Source organism: Rhineura floridana, chromosome 9 (assembly GCF_030035675.1).
Source record: "Rhineura floridana isolate rRhiFlo1 chromosome 9, rRhiFlo1.hap2, whole genome shotgun sequence".
Taxonomy (NCBI): domain Eukaryota; kingdom Metazoa; phylum Chordata; class Lepidosauria; order Squamata; family Rhineuridae; genus Rhineura; species Rhineura floridana.
In genome coordinates, this window is record NC_084488.1 from 108,376,223 (window position 1) to 108,392,104 (window position 15,882).

Below are 15,882 nucleotides of genomic sequence, written 5' to 3' on the forward strand. Positions count from 1 at the left end.
ACGGATTGTTTCTAGTATCATTTATTGTGGAAATTAGCACCAAACTTGCACTACATTCCACCAGAATTCCGGAGCTACCCGTTATGTCGAGTGAAAGCTCAAATATAATGCGCAAATTACCAGGTAAGAAATCGTCAGAATAACGGAATAAACTGCAGTGTGAAAGCACCCACAGTCTTCACTTTTCTTCCATTCATCTTCTTTGCTTCTCTGATTCCAGGGCCAGCATCAGCACCCAGCAACCTTGGGCAGCTGCAGAGGCCCAGAGTCCTGGCAGTGATGACTGTCCTTTGATCCCTTTAAAAACTATATATTATTTTTATAGGCCCACTCTCAATGTCCTGGAGCAGCACTATGCCATCTGTCCTGGGAAATCAAAATGGCAGCATGGCACTGTTCAGAGCACTGCTGCTGCCCACTGCCGCCACCAGGTAAGCTCACCAGGACGCACTGACGTAGGAGGAGGGCCACCAGAGGGCACTTTGCCCAGGACCAATTTAAATCTTGAGAGGGTTGACAGCAGAACCCTTCACTTTCCAAGAATTGGTTTATGCATACCCCTCCACCACTTAGGGTGCAATCCTAACCTTGGCCACTGCCAAGCAGGGCTTAATAGAGCCATTGGGCCACTGCCACAACCCCGCTCAGCATACCAGCAGGGGTGGAGGGTGGGAGCAGGAAAATTGCTGTGGGTTGGCTCAGGATCCAGTGGATCCCGGGTCGACACAGCGCAGATGATGGCAGGGCTGGCCAGAGGGACACCTCCACCCAGTCCTCCACCATCCCCGGGGTGCAAAGGAGTTTTGGATTGCTCCGTCAGGCTCTGACTACTTGTTCACTTGCCAATCTCAACTCTATGTAGGAACTTCATCCATCAAAACCTAATGTGCTCTAAAACATGTATCTGTGATGATTAATTAGTGGTGGCTCATTCACATACCCCAGTCATCATATACAATACATATATATAAAACATCATCGTTTTTGGAATTAATAAAAATTAAAAATTAAAAACATACCCCAGTCATCATGTAGTACTACAGTCAATATGTGATGAACATGCATGTGTGAAAAATGTGGATTCATGTTCTGTGCTTTACATTTGTATGCATGTTCTACATTTTTATGCATGTTCTATGGAACAGGTTCAGAGGAGGACAACAAGGGTGATTAGGGGACTAGAAACAAAGCCCTATGAGGAGAGACTGAAAGAACTGGGCATGTTTAGCCTCGAGAAGAGTAGACTGAGGGGAGTTATGATAACACTCTTCAAGTACTTGAAAGGTTGTCACACAGAGCAGGGCCAGGATCTCTTCTCGATCATCCCAGAGTGCAAGACACGGAATAATGGGCTCAAGTTGCAGAAAGCCTGATTTCGACTGAACATCAGGGAAAACTTCCTAACTGTTAGAGCAGTATGACAATGGAACCAATGACCTAGAGAGGTAGTGGGCTCTCCAACACAGGAGGCATTCAAGAGGCAGCTGGACAGCCGCCTGTCAGGTATGATTTAAGTTGGATTCCTGCATTGAGCAGAGGGTTGGACTCAACGGCCTTATAAGCCCCTTCCAATTCTATGATTCTATGTTAACATAGGTTCATAATATAGAAGTGAAAAAGTCAAATACACAAGGTCCTATCATTGAGTGTGGTGGCATCAACAGCTGGATAATTGTTGAAATATTATATTTGAAGCATATCTTTCAACCAGAAGGCCATGTTTAGACACCATCATGGGAAGGTATTTGCTGCTGTAAGCACCACCATCCTGACATACCAAGATGGCCGGAATTTCAAAACTCAGTGTGAACAAAAGAAGCTGCTTTATACTGAGTCACACCATTGGCCTGTCCAGCTCGATATTGTCTCTGCTGACCATTTTCAGACAGGGGTCTTTCACAGCCCTGCCTGGAAGATTGAACCTGGGACCTTCTTCATGCAAAGCAGGCCCTGTGCCCTTGAGGCAAAGCCCTTGCTACACACGTCATGCTGCCCCAGAGAACACATTGTCTATGGGTGGCATAAAAATGCTGTAAATAATCAAATAAATAATTTAAATGCTGGTAAAGTCAAGAGACCTGGTTTCCAAGGATTGCAGAACTTGTTGTTGTTGTGTGCCTTCAAGTCGATTATGACTTATGTCAACCCTATGGATCAGCAACCCCCAATAGCATCTGTCATGAATCACCCTGTTCAGATCTTATAAGTTCAGGTCTGTGGCTTTCTTTATGGAATCAATCCATCTTTTGTTTGGTCTTCCTCTTTTTCTACTCCCTTCTGTTTTTTATTGTCTTTTCTCGTGAATCATGTCTTCTCATTATGTGGCCAAAGCATGATAACCTCAGTTTTATCAATTTAGCTTCTAATGATAGTTCTGGTTTAATTTGTTCTAACACCCAATTATTTGTCTTTTTGCAGTCCATGATACCCGCAAAACTCTCCTCCAACACCACATTTCAACTGAGTTGATTTTTTCTTATCCACTTTTTTCACTGTCCAACTTTCACATCCATACATGTTGTGCTAATTGCTTTTTTTAAAAGCTTTTTCATATACATTACTGCAGTAATCCTCACAACAACCTATTTACCCTGGCCTTTGACACTTGAAATGTATATTTTTAGGAACCTACCCTATTCTTGTGATTGTAACTTGTTTTAAACTGTTTTTAATGTTACATTTTAAACTGCTGTTTTCATCCTAGGACTTTAGGTTGAAGGGCAGGTAAATTTTTATTACTGCTGCTGCTGCTGCTCCTGTTATTGCTACTACTTTCATGCCTATACCCAATTCAGCTCCAACAGATTAAAAAAAAATCAGGAGCATACACATTATGTGAAATATGAACAAGCCATGGATTTATATAGTCACACTGTGATATTCTTCCATTGTTTTCTCCATCTGCACTTTAATAGTTCCTAAAACTGTTTGTCTTACTGCTGCAGTGAACTCAGTTGACATCTTCAGTGAACTGTCCATATTGACCACAAAATACTTTTCCTGAGTGGCAAAAACTAATTTAGAACTGTAAACACAGACTTCACTCAGTTTACCTTTCTTTAATAGTTGCTTCTCTCCAAGAGATGCTAAAACAGGAAACCAGCATAAAACTGAAATCTCCAACCTTAGTCTATTTATTTTAAGTCTCATTGAATATGGTTTGGTTTGGTGATTATGAAGTAAATAAATATGTCATCTTATTACCATAAGGGCGCCAGTCCAGACTTCCTTAGGTTCCACTTTAATGTGCCAATCACAACTTGTATTTGCTGGTTTTTAAATTGTATTTCTATGTTGTGCATGAATTAGTTTTTATTCAGTTTTGTACACCACACTGGGATATTTTGATGAATGGTAGGGTTTTGGGGGGGTATTGTTTTATTGCTAAACTGGTTGTTTTTTCCTTGTGTATATAAGTCACCAAAAGAATTTTTGGATTAGGCGACGACTAAATCAAACAAATGTATTTAGTAGTAGTAGTAGTAGTAGTAGTAGTAGTAGTAGTAGCAGCAGTGTTTTTATTGCAAATATAAGAATAGAAAAGGGAGGGGGGGAAGAGGAGAGAAAGACAAAAAAAACCCACCATCAACTGCCATTAATATTAAGGATAATCCATGAAAAAAAGATAAGAATAAGCCATCAAACCTAATTTAAACATATACGTTAATATAAGCCATCCATATGTCTCAATAGGTATCCAAATGAAATTGTCAATTATAAGATATGCATTCAAGTTCAGAAAGGGCAGTCAGATCTTCACAATAATACATGTTGGGCATTTATCTTTCATTCTTTGAAGTACAAGTCTCTTTGCAATTGTAAGTGTTCTCAGGATCAATTTTTGTCCTCCGACTGTTGGTCTCCACATCTCAGGGATGTGGAGGGATTCTATAGTTTGGGAGTGGGGAACTTCTAGTTTTTCTTCTAGCAGTTTGAAACTCAGTTTGAAACTTGGTAAAGAAGAAATGACAGCAAGTGTTTTTGTTGTTGTTGTTATGTGCCTTCAAGTTGATTACGACTTATGGCGACCCTACGAATCAGTGACCTCCAAGAGCATCTGTCATGAACCACCCTGTTCAGATCTTGTAAGTTCAGGTCTGTGGCTTCCTTTATGGAATCAATCCATCTCTTATTTGGTCTTCCTCTTTTTCTACTCCCTTCTGTTTTTCCCAGCATTATGGTCTTTTCTAGTGAATCATGTCTTCTCATGATGTTTCCAAAGTAGGATAACCTCAGTTTCATCATTCTAGCTTCTAGTGACAATTCTGGTTTAATTTGTCCTAACACCCAAGTATTTGCCTTTTTCACAGTCCATGGTATGCGCAAAGCTCTCCTCCAACACCACATTTCAAATGAGTTGATTTTTCTCTTATCTGCTTTTTTCACTGTCCAGCTTTCACATCCATACATAGAGGTCAGGAATACCATGGTCTGAATGATCTTGACTTTGGTGTTCAGTGACACATCTTTGCATTTGAGGATCATTTCTAGTTCTCTCATAGCTGCCCTCCCCAGCCTTCTTCTGATTTCTTGACTATTGTCTCCATTTTGGTTAATAACTGTGCCGAGGTATTGATAATCCTTGACAAGTTCAATGTCCTCATTGTCAACTTTAAAGTTACATAAATCTTCTGTTGTCATTACTTTAGTCTTTTTGACGTTCAGTTGTAGTCCTGCTTTTGTGCTTTCCTCTTTAACTTTCATCAGCATTCGTTTCAAATTATTACTGGTTTCTGCTAATAGTATGGTATCATCTGCATATCTGAAATTATTGATATTTCTCCCTCCAGTTTTCACACCTCCTTCATCTTGGTCCAATCCCGTTTTCCGTATGATATGTTCTGCGTACAGATTAAACAAATAGGGTGATAAGATACACCCCTGTCTCACACCCTTTCCGATGGGGAACCTATCGGTTTCTCCATATTCTGTCCTTACAGTAGCCTCTTGTGCAGAGTATAGGTTGCGCATCAGGAGAATCAGATGTTGTGGCACCCCCATTTCTTTGAAAGCATTCCATAGTTTTTCGTGATCTACACAGTCAAAGGCTTTGCTGTAATTCAGAGAAATGCCATCTAGTGGCATTTGCTGCAACTTCAGTTTGAATATTAGAATTACTTTAGAACCAGAGGGAAGGAGGAAGCGAGCAAACCAAGAGTAGATATGTGCCCCGTATATTATCTAAATATTCATATAAAATAGTTTCTCATTGATTGTGGTTTTGCCTGCCTAACTAATTACCACAAGGACCAAAAGTACCTTTGGATGTCCAACCTAGCAAGCAATGCAAGGGGGGGCTGTCATCCCATTGGCACGAATTTTGCAAAATGATGTGCATATGGATACATATATTTACATAAATAAAAGCTTCTCAGGATTGTCAGGAGGGCATGAGCCCATTCAAGCTGAGAATGAATGGGTGGGTTGGGATTGGAGAGATAAAGCTGGCAAGTTCAGGAAATGCCCTCTTTTCATCCCTCTTTTCACTCACACCAGATCTCATGTTCATACAGCACTTATGGCTGACCCAAGACATTTTTCCGCTGGGCTGAAGGACATGATGGCATTCACCACATGGGATGCTGGGGAATTCTGATGGAAATGGGAACAGAAATTGCCAATGTCCACTTATTCATCCCATGGTCAGAACAGAAATCAATCCAGCAAATAAGATCGACATTCACTGTTGTTGCTGCTTTCAGTCCACAAATGATACATAAATGATTACGGTCCACCCACCCCCCATTTGCATTGCATTTCCTTTGCATTGAAATGAATTGGGTGGAATAACATAATGACAACATAATTATGCAATTTATGTACTTGATTATGTAAAGTATGTAAGTCACATAATCTCACCACAGTAGACAGTGAGACAAATAATAGTGTTGTGGGCCCAAATCTGCGGAACTCCCTCCCACTAGAAGACAGACAGGCACCATCCCTGCTGAGTTTCAGATACCGGATTAAAACCATTTTGTTTCAGGAGGACTTTGCACCGTGAATGCTCCTCTGATGTTTTACATTTTTCTGACATTCTTTGTTTTAAATTTCTGAGATTTTAAATTTTCATTCATGTGTTAAATGTTGTACATTGTATATTTTTATCGTTGTAAGCTGTTTTGAGACCTAGATGATGAAAAGTAGGACATAATTTTTAAAATAAACAAATAATGGTTTTTGGCAGAAAATCAACTGCAGCAGAATGGAGACATGCTGCATGTGATGAAAATGATGCCTTCTTACATCCCTGTCCGCAACCACAACCACCCTCATTCCGCATACAGATGCTGACCAGATGGGCAGTGGGGATGTATTTGACACTGGCAATGGGGCAATATCGTCCATTCCATCTGAGGGCACCAGAAAGGCTTAGGGGGTGCTGACACAAGCAGCTCTGTCCTCCAACAGAGGGGATCGTCTGTGGGGAGTGGGGGGGAGCTACCACCATTGCTCCATACACACAGACCCCAGCATCTTCAGCTGTCTCACTCTGCCTAATGATAGAGCCGGCCCTAGCTTTTCTCTGCTACTGACCCTCATATCTGGCCACAGAAAGCAGAGGAAATTCTCTTGTGTTGGCCAATCCCTTTGCTCTCCATCCCCAGCCACACCTTTACTCCTCACTCTCTGCACCCTCCCTATCTATGTTAGCATTGGGGCAGGGGGATAGCTCAGTGGCAGAGCATCTGCTTTGCAAGCAAAAGGTCTCAGTTTCAGCCCCCAGCATCTCAAAACAAGGTTGGGGAAAGTCTCCTCTTTGAAACCCTGGAGAGCCACTGCCAGTCATTTTGGACAATCCTGAACTAGATGGACCGGTGGTCTGACTCAGTATAAGGCAGCTTCCTAACCTTTCTCTGTGTCCACAGTTTTCTTTTTAAAAAGTTGATTCACACAATCCATTCTAGTCATACTTCAAAAATAGATTTATTTATATGTGACTCGTTCTTCTGGCTGGATCAGTTGCTAATTAGTAACATTGCTAATTGGGGTAGGAGCAGTGGTACTGAGGCCACTTCAGCCTCTGAGCTAGCTCACCATCAAGATGGGACTGGAACTGAGGGTCACTTTACCATACCTCCAAGATTGTGACCCATCTCAGGACTGCCCTCCCCTTGGAAGTGCATCTCATATTGACCTTACTTGGTTTTTGGTGCTGACTAATAATAATAACAATAGGTTGTATTCAGCTAAGCCCCACAAAGAGTAGACCCACTGAAATTATGGACGTAAGTGAAACATGTCCATTAACTTCAATGGGTTTACTCTGTTGAATATAACCCAATAATTTATATGCCACTTAATACCAAAATAGGCTTTTAAGCCGTTTACAAAGTATAAAAACTAGTTAAACAAAATATAAACATCCATAATTAAAATGCAGAATAAAATATTGCAATATAAATATAATAAATACATGCAGTAAAACTATCCCATTAAAACGGGAGATGAAGTTTGCGAGATCAAGGGGATGCCTGTGTAAACAGGGGCACCTTCAAAAGTCAAGGGAATGCCAATGCAGATACGGCTTCTCGTAATTCAACAGAAATCCATTCTACAACACCCGTGCCACCAGGGAAAAAGCCCACCTCCACATCACCACAACATAATAATCACCAGGCCATGGCAGGACTAACTGGATTTTAAAGATGTGCCTTTTTGCTCAAACATTTGGAGGAGATCTTGTTTTGCTACATTATGAGCTTTTTTAGAAATACTATTTGTTTATGTTTTAAAATGTTTCATGGTAATTTGATTCACACAATTGTCTTGATATGCTTGTTTTCTGTTGGCATTTCTGTTGTAACCCGCCCAGGGATCATTATGATGGACGGGTTTATGAATAAAAGAAAACAAATAAAGCAAATACCCTCCAACTATCTATTACACCATCAGCTATTCATGGGAGTGAAAAAACATGCCCACTGGGATTAGCTTTCTACTTACAGCCTTTAGAGGTCTGAGATAATCGTTCTATGGATCTCTTCACACCTAGAGTTAATGGTGCAACTACTAACAAGGGATGACAAATCAAGAATATTATAAAACTTTACCATTTCTATTGGAAATGTAAGGAGAGAGTAGTCCCCAGGGAAGAACAATGGATGTTATCAAAGAGCTCAGCTAGAGTTACTGTCTTTAATGGGCAGAAGAGACATGCATTGAACCCCCTTGATCCCCTGCAGTTAATAGCAAAAGAGAATTCTGTTTAAGCCAATGACTCTGTGTGATACGATCAAAAATATAGAAACTAATTTAGCAACAGAAAGAGCAATGATCACCATGGTTTGCTTTTGGTTTGTAACATTCAGTCCTGCTTCATACGAACCTGCCCAGGCGATGAGATCTGCCTCAAAGACCTGGCTCATACACCCACCTGTGAAGCCAATTCAGCTGGCAGGCCTTTTCTGTTGTGGCCCCTAGCCTGTGGAACTCCCTCCCCACAGAGGTGTGTGTGGCCTCTACACTGCTGATTTTTAAATGGGTTTTTAAAAACTACCTTCTTTGAACCACTTTCTTTTATAAGGCTTTCCATAGAAGCAAAGGTCACCAATGTGGCACCTGTGGGCACCAGTGTGCCCACCAGTACATCGTATGGCACTCAGGAAGGGTCTCAATAAATATTCTCTCAAAAATTCACAGCCAATGGGAAACTGTTCTTCCTGTATAAAACCCAGCTCAGTCTCTAAAACTGCAATCCTCTGCCCTCGTATTGTGGATTAAACCCCACTTAACTCAATTGGACTGACTTCTGTGTACACATGCACGGGATTACACTCTTTGCCAAAATGTTACACAGAGGAATACACTCTTAACAGGCATTCTCTTAGCCCAGGAGTGGGAAACGTTTCTCAGACCAAGGACCTCATTCCCATCTGGGTAACTTTTTGGGAGGGAGGCAAATGCCAGTGGGTGGGCAGAGCCAGTAGGCCAACTTCTTCACACTCTCGCACACTGCTCTCTATCTGGGGAGAGCCCCAAGGGCTAGATAGAGAGGCCTGGGCTGGAGAGCCGTATTTGGGCCCTGGGCCTGAGGTTCCCCACTGCTGTCTTAGTCGGAAACCCAGGGCCAGCCCTAGCGTGAGGCAGAGTGAGTCAGCCGCCTCAGGCAAGACATGCTGAGGAGCAGGGAGCAGACAGAGCTGTGTGTGCCACATGATCTGCCCTGCCCCCCATCTAGCCTGCTGTCCTCCAGTACAGTAGAAGACACACCAGTCTGGTCAACTTTTGTAATGGGGTTGGGGGAGATGCTATCTTGTCCTTTACCTCAGGCAGCCAACTATCTTGGGCTGGCCTTACAGAGAGCCTCCCTCTAGCTGTAAACTTTTTCCACTCCAGAATTTATCATATCTGCCGAATCCCCACTTACCAATCACCTTGGAAAGCCATTTAACAGCATGCAAAGGAAGTTGGAGTCGGCCGTGCTGTATTATAATCTCTAATACCTCGTTGCGGAGATTCCAGCCTCCCAGGAATGAAACCGGTGTCAAAGATTTAATGCGTTTTCACATTAGTGATGTCAGCGCAAAATGGGCCATCTTCCCTGAATGATTTGTCTTCCCTGTGCATAACATTCCTACTTTCTCTCTTCTCTCTCTCCCTCCCCCCAAATCTTCTTTAGGTGTTTCACTACAGCTGGGAGGTAAATGTCTGTTAGTCCTCCAAAAGGGGGAAAGAAAGTCCTGCACAGCATCCTTCCCACCAATCAATTAAAAAGCACTTGCCTTACACTCAACATGATTTATTTTATGTTAATTGTCTCACTATATCCTTCCATTATTATGCCCTTAATTCCATCAGCCACTCACTTAATGCTCTCTTGAAAGTTGACCTCAGGTAAGAGAAAGGAAGTTGGCTTAAGTGCAGAAAAGGTCAATATCGTTCTGGAAGCTGTTATCTTGAAAGACTTATAGGTCAGTATTTTAAAATAATCATAATAATTTGTATTAATCATCATCATACACAACAGGTTCCATCCCAAAACATTTTGCACCTGGGAGGGAGGCATAGGGGATGTTTAGATTTCATTCGTTTCCCACTAAATACCTTGTTGGCTCCCAGTTGCATGCATTGCCAGATATGACAATCTGTCATTCAACAGGTGAGTGAATCGGGTGTTCCCTCCATCCCAAACTTGACAAAGTGGAGAGGGCCCTTCCGCCTCTCCTCTTAACAAATGGAATGTTGATCTGCACCAAGGTGAAGCTAATGTAGGCTCTCATCAGTGCTTTTAATGGATGGTGGGAGCCCGGCAGCCGCACTCCATCCTAAGCCAAAACCCTCTTTAATGCCATTGGGAGATTCGGCTGAATAAAGCAGATGGAGTGGAATTCAGAGGTAGCAGTAGTGGTGTTTTGCCATATCCAGTAACCTTAGAACAAGCACCAATGAAGTTATTGTCATGTCAATGCTCACAAACAAAAGGGCAGGATGAAGAGGGCTGTTTCTTGCACAGCGGCAGAGATCATCAGAGCCACATGGGAAAAAGTTGTGGGAATGGGTTATCCATGTAACTTTCCTGGGGACGATCTTTATGGCATGGGTGTTGGGCAGGTGGCCATGGCTTGGCCAAAACAGCCTTGCAGGCCAACTGAAGAGAGCAGCTACAATAGACGTTAAAGAACACTGTTTACTCACTACCTGGGTAGATGGTCCAGGATTCTTGTCCTTCTGCTGCTGCTGCTGGGGAGTAGATGGATGCTAACAGAGCAAGGTCCAAGGCAGCATTCCTTATAAGCCTCTGTGGAGCTATGGTAAAGGCAGGCACAGGTACCTGTAATCAGGAACTGCTGGGTCAGGTCTGGCTGGCCTTTCTAGGAAGCCAAACTCTCTGGCAGAGCCAAACTGCCTGGCAAGAGTACCAGTTGGGAGGCCCATGGGCCTGAGGTTCCCCATTGCTGGTCTCACTTGCATTGGCAGGTGGTGTCTCCATGTCAGTGGGGCAGTGGAATCTGGTCCGGACTTTAGTCCAAACTTTCAAGCAGCTGAAGCTAAAGCAGCACATTGGACAGCTCCTTGAAAGTCCCTAAAACAGAGGGCAGACTCCATTGCCTCACTGACATGGAGACATCATGAACCACTGCTAACTTGAGATCCATGGCTGGCGACATATTTTGCTGCCTGAGGCAAAGGACAAAATGGTGCCTCCCCATTCCACATACAGAAGCCAACTAAACTAGCAATTTAATCTTATTTCCATACTAGAGATGGGATGTTGTCCTCCACTGCACCAGTAGGCTGGCTTGCAGGTGCAGGGCACATGTCATGCCAGGAGGAGCTCTGTTCTCCAACATCTTGCTGCCTCTCTCTGCCCTCCAGTACCTGCTGCCTGAGGCAGCTACCTCAGACTACCTAATGGAAAGACCAGCCCTGTGCACCTGAATCCAGCTTCATGGGATGTCCTTCCCTGTGTGTTAAGGCTGAGCCATAAGTGACTGTCTTACCCCTTATACACCCATGTGGGTCTCACCCAGTCCTAACCAGAGATGCCAGGAACTGCTTCTGGGACCTTCTGCATGCACAGCTGAGCCATAGAAACACCCACATGATCAACCAAAAGAGCATCTTACCCAGGGGTATTCTCCTATACCCAGTCAAGCACTGCGCTCTGCAGATGAGGGTCTCCTGCAGATACCATCGCATCAGGGGATCCATTCTGCACAACATAGGAATCAGACCTTTAGTGTAGTGTCACTCACCCTTTGGAATTCCTTCCCCTTAAATATCAGCCAGGCGCCACCTTTGTTATCTTTTCAGCGCCTCCTGAAGACCCTCCTCTTTCAGCAAGTCTTTTAAGTAGAGATCTTATCCCAGTCTGCATCTGTGTTGGAATTGCTTTTTAAAATATTTTTAAAGATTTGTTAAAAAAAAACATTTTTAAAGATTTTTTTAAGATGCTTTGTTTTTAATATGTTTTATAGAGAGCCAGTGTGGTGTAGTGTTTAGAATGTTGGACTACGACCTGGGAGACCAGGGTTTGAATCCCCGCACAGCCATGAAGCTCATGGATGACCTTGGGCCAGTCATTGCCTCTCAGCCTCAGAGGAAGACAATGGTAAACCATCTCTGAATACCGCTTACCATGAAAATCCTATTCATAGGGTTGCCATAAGCTGGGATCAACTTGAAGGCAGTCCATTTCATTTTTCATAGATCTTTTATTTATTTATTTTTGCCTGTTTGCTGCCCTGGACTCCTTCTGGGAGGAAGGGCAGGATATAAATTTAATAATAACAATATTTTATTTTATTTATTAGATTTACATCCCACCCTTCCTCCCAGTAGGAACTCAGCAAATGCCACCACTAATAACAACAACTAGGAAGCCAGAGCCACAGACTGCACAGGCACACCCCAAAGGCAGGCAGAACTTGTTGTTCAGTCCCAGCCTAGACAGGAAGTCATCTCTAGGCCTTCCTGTCCAAGAGTACTCAATAGTCAGCCTTGGTGGGTGAGGCCAATCCAGAGCCTCAGGCTACTTCACTGCAAGGAAGATGTTCCAAGGTGTAGATCTGATAGTTCACTCTACTCAGAACCAAAGAGTCCCAGTTCTTGTTGCAGGCAAGTTTCAATTCCTGAATCTGTGGCGCAATATACAGCATCTGGATATTGCAATCTGGGCAATAGATGGAGGAAATTGCATGGGTCTTTCCCACCTGATTGCCTTACCAGGAACAAAGGCAACGACTGTGCCTACAGGCACGCACACAGGAAGCTCCCAAATATTTAGTCAGGCCTTTGGTCCATTTAGCTCAGTATTGTCTGCACTGACTGGCAGTAACTATCCAGGATTTCAGACAGGGGTCTCATCCAGTCCAAACCAGAGATGCCAGGGATCAAACATGGGGCCTTCTGCATGCAAAGCAGGTGCACTCCACTGAGCTATAGAAAGGCTCACGTGATCAGTCATACCACATAGTTCCACTAGTCCTGTACACAGTGCAGCTGCATGGTATCTCCCATTTCTGCAACAATTTGTCATTTTGGAGAGGAAAAAACTCTCTTGAAATTTCGTCAGCATTTTAGTGTGATTTTTTTCCTGCCACACATTTTGGTCTGCAGCTCTGACAAATGTACACATTTTTGCAAGCGGTGTCTCCTAACACAATGCATTTTGTATGTTATTTTCACTGACATACCTCAGCGATACCGATACGCTTTCCTTAATGGGTCAAGTGGCAGCTTTGGGGGGGGGGGATTTACATCAGGAAAACAGCAAGGAGAGAAAAGATTAAATGCCCACCCAGCACCAGAGACCTGATCCAATGGGGGGAGGACAGTGCTTTTTAGGAAAAAATGGGGGACACAAGGTTAACTCACAGATCTTCCATGTTTGGCCCTAAACTATGGATCCTGTGTAATCTTCAAATTCATTTCGGTATACAAATAAAATCCATCTGTCAGTGATTCATGAGTCACCTTATTAGTACAGCCAGTTAAAAAAATTTTAGTAGATTAATCACAGATGTGTATATTATGAAAACTTCATGATAGGAGCTTTTTTGAGATATTAAAGTAAGGGTGATATAACTTAACATCTCATAAACAAAAGCTACCACTCATTGGCAGAAGGGAAGGCCAACTTCATTTCCTCATATGGTCACAGTCTGGAACCAAAATAGTCTCAAAAGAAAAAAAAATAGCAGGCATATCCTTGCCTCACAACCTCATTAATCAAAATGGAGTTTACCCGTTAGAGCTTGTAGTACTGCCGCTTAGTGGGTAGGTAGAAAACAAAATCAATCTTGCATCCCTATTTTGGCAAGCAACAGAACATCTGAATCTGTGTAGAGAGATGCTGATTGCAGCCACAGACAGTGTTGTGGGGTTGCACCACTCAAACAGCCTCCGCCTGGCTGAGTCGCTGCCACATACCTGGATGGAGATGGGAAGGGGTGTGGTGATGGCGAGGTTAGGGTGGCGCAAACACGCCAGTGGAGCCAATCTGGTGCTCCTGCTGGTGCAGCTGCACCACACCAACTTCGCCACTGCTGTGCCCCTCCTCCTTTCTGTCCCAGTATGCTGCAGCAACTCAGCAGGATGGAGGTCAGATGAAGAGGGCAGCCCCACCATGCCATCCACTGCTGGCTAATTGCCAGAGGACCACAGCGAGCATTCCCTTTAATAGCAAACTCAGGTGGTAAGTGCCAACAGGACTAGAGCCAAAACACAGCTACTGACAAACAAGAAGATGGTGTCACAATGCCTGGATGAACCCTAAGGTATGCAGAAGTACTAAACATTGGAGAAAACAAAAGAAATGGTGCCAACCGTTTAAAAATAAACAAGTGAGGGCTGAGCATGCTCAGTGGCTTCCAGGAGCTATGGAATATTAAGTGTCCATTGAAACAGAAAAAAGGGAAATCCAAAGGCAGGGGAGAAAGAGTGAATTGGCCTGCTTGAGACCATCATGGCTTATACTGTAGTATGATGGAGAAGGGCACATGGCTGGCTGGTTGGCTAGAACCGTGAACAGGAGTGTTTCTGTTAGGGGGCAAGGACTGTGGGGGAGAGAGAGAAATTTAATTCTGTTTGCATTCAAGGGTGAACCTGCCTAATTTGCTCTTCCCAAAACAATACTCAAACCGAAAGATAGCCATCCTTCAAAATCTACACTTCTTTGAATTTTGCAATACAGTTCTCCAGCCTAGTAATGTGTACAAAAATGCATATATTAGGGTAAAGCATCATAAAAATGCATATATTAGTGGGGGGAAATGCACAAATGCCTTATATTAAGGGATATTGCTTTGCAAAAAATTGTATATTGGACAAGTTGCATACAAAAATTTGTATATTGAGAGAAATTCACCCTAAAATGCTGATAGATTTTCATGAGGACTTTAAAAAAAAATGCAATCTAATGTGGGAATGTGGAGAACTGAATTTAAGACTGGAAAAGTGAATGAGAAACCATAACTGACAGATTCACCCATCCCTAGTGAGGATACACTGCTACCTTTTATAACTAGAGTTGCCAAGAAAGTCCTTCTTCATACAGTGAAATTATGAAACTCACTCCCACATAGGGTTGCCAGGTTCATAGCCTGAGACTGATCCTGTATCTTTAGGAGAAGAGAAAGTCAGCCAAGTGCAGGGGTTCTTGCAACCCTGTAATGAGAAAAGCCACAAGGTGGAATTCTCCCTTCACCCTGCACAACTTTGAAAGATACGGAAGACCTCTTAGTTGCCAGGCCAAGCCTCCAAGAGGTCTTCTGTATCTTTAAGGGTTGTGCAGGGGGAAGGGAGAATTCCACCTTGTGGTTTTTCCCATTACAGTGTTGCAAGAACACCTGCACTTGGCTGACTTTCTCTTCTCCTAAAGATACAGGATCAGTTTCAGGCCCTGAACCTGGCAACCCTACTCCCACAGGAGGCAGTGATGGTCATCAACTTGGATAGCTTGAAAAGAGCATTAGACAAATTCATGGAGGGTAGAATGGCTACTAGCCATGATAACTATGCTCTGCCTCCACTGTCTGTGGCAAAATGCCTCTGTATGCCAGTTGCTGGAAACTGTAGAAGGGAAGACCCCTGTTGTGCTCAGGTCCTGCTTTCAGACTTCCCATGGGCATCCGGCTGGCCATTGTGAGAACAAGATGCTGGACTAGGTGGGACATTGGCCTGATCCAGCAGGTTCTTCTCATGTTCTTATGCCATCTATTTTTTTCCTAAAGTAAATGCGGTGGTTCCTCCTCAGGGAAAATGTCTGAAGAATTTCAAGGAAAGAGGGGAAAAGTTTTGAGAAGACTAGTCAGATTTCTTGTGGGAAAGGTGGGTTTACACATCCCTAAGTTTCCCCTAAAAGTGGGATTTCTGGCCAAATCTGGATTTATTCCTCCAGTAAAACATCCAAGGAATTTCTGAGGGAAGCCAAGGAGG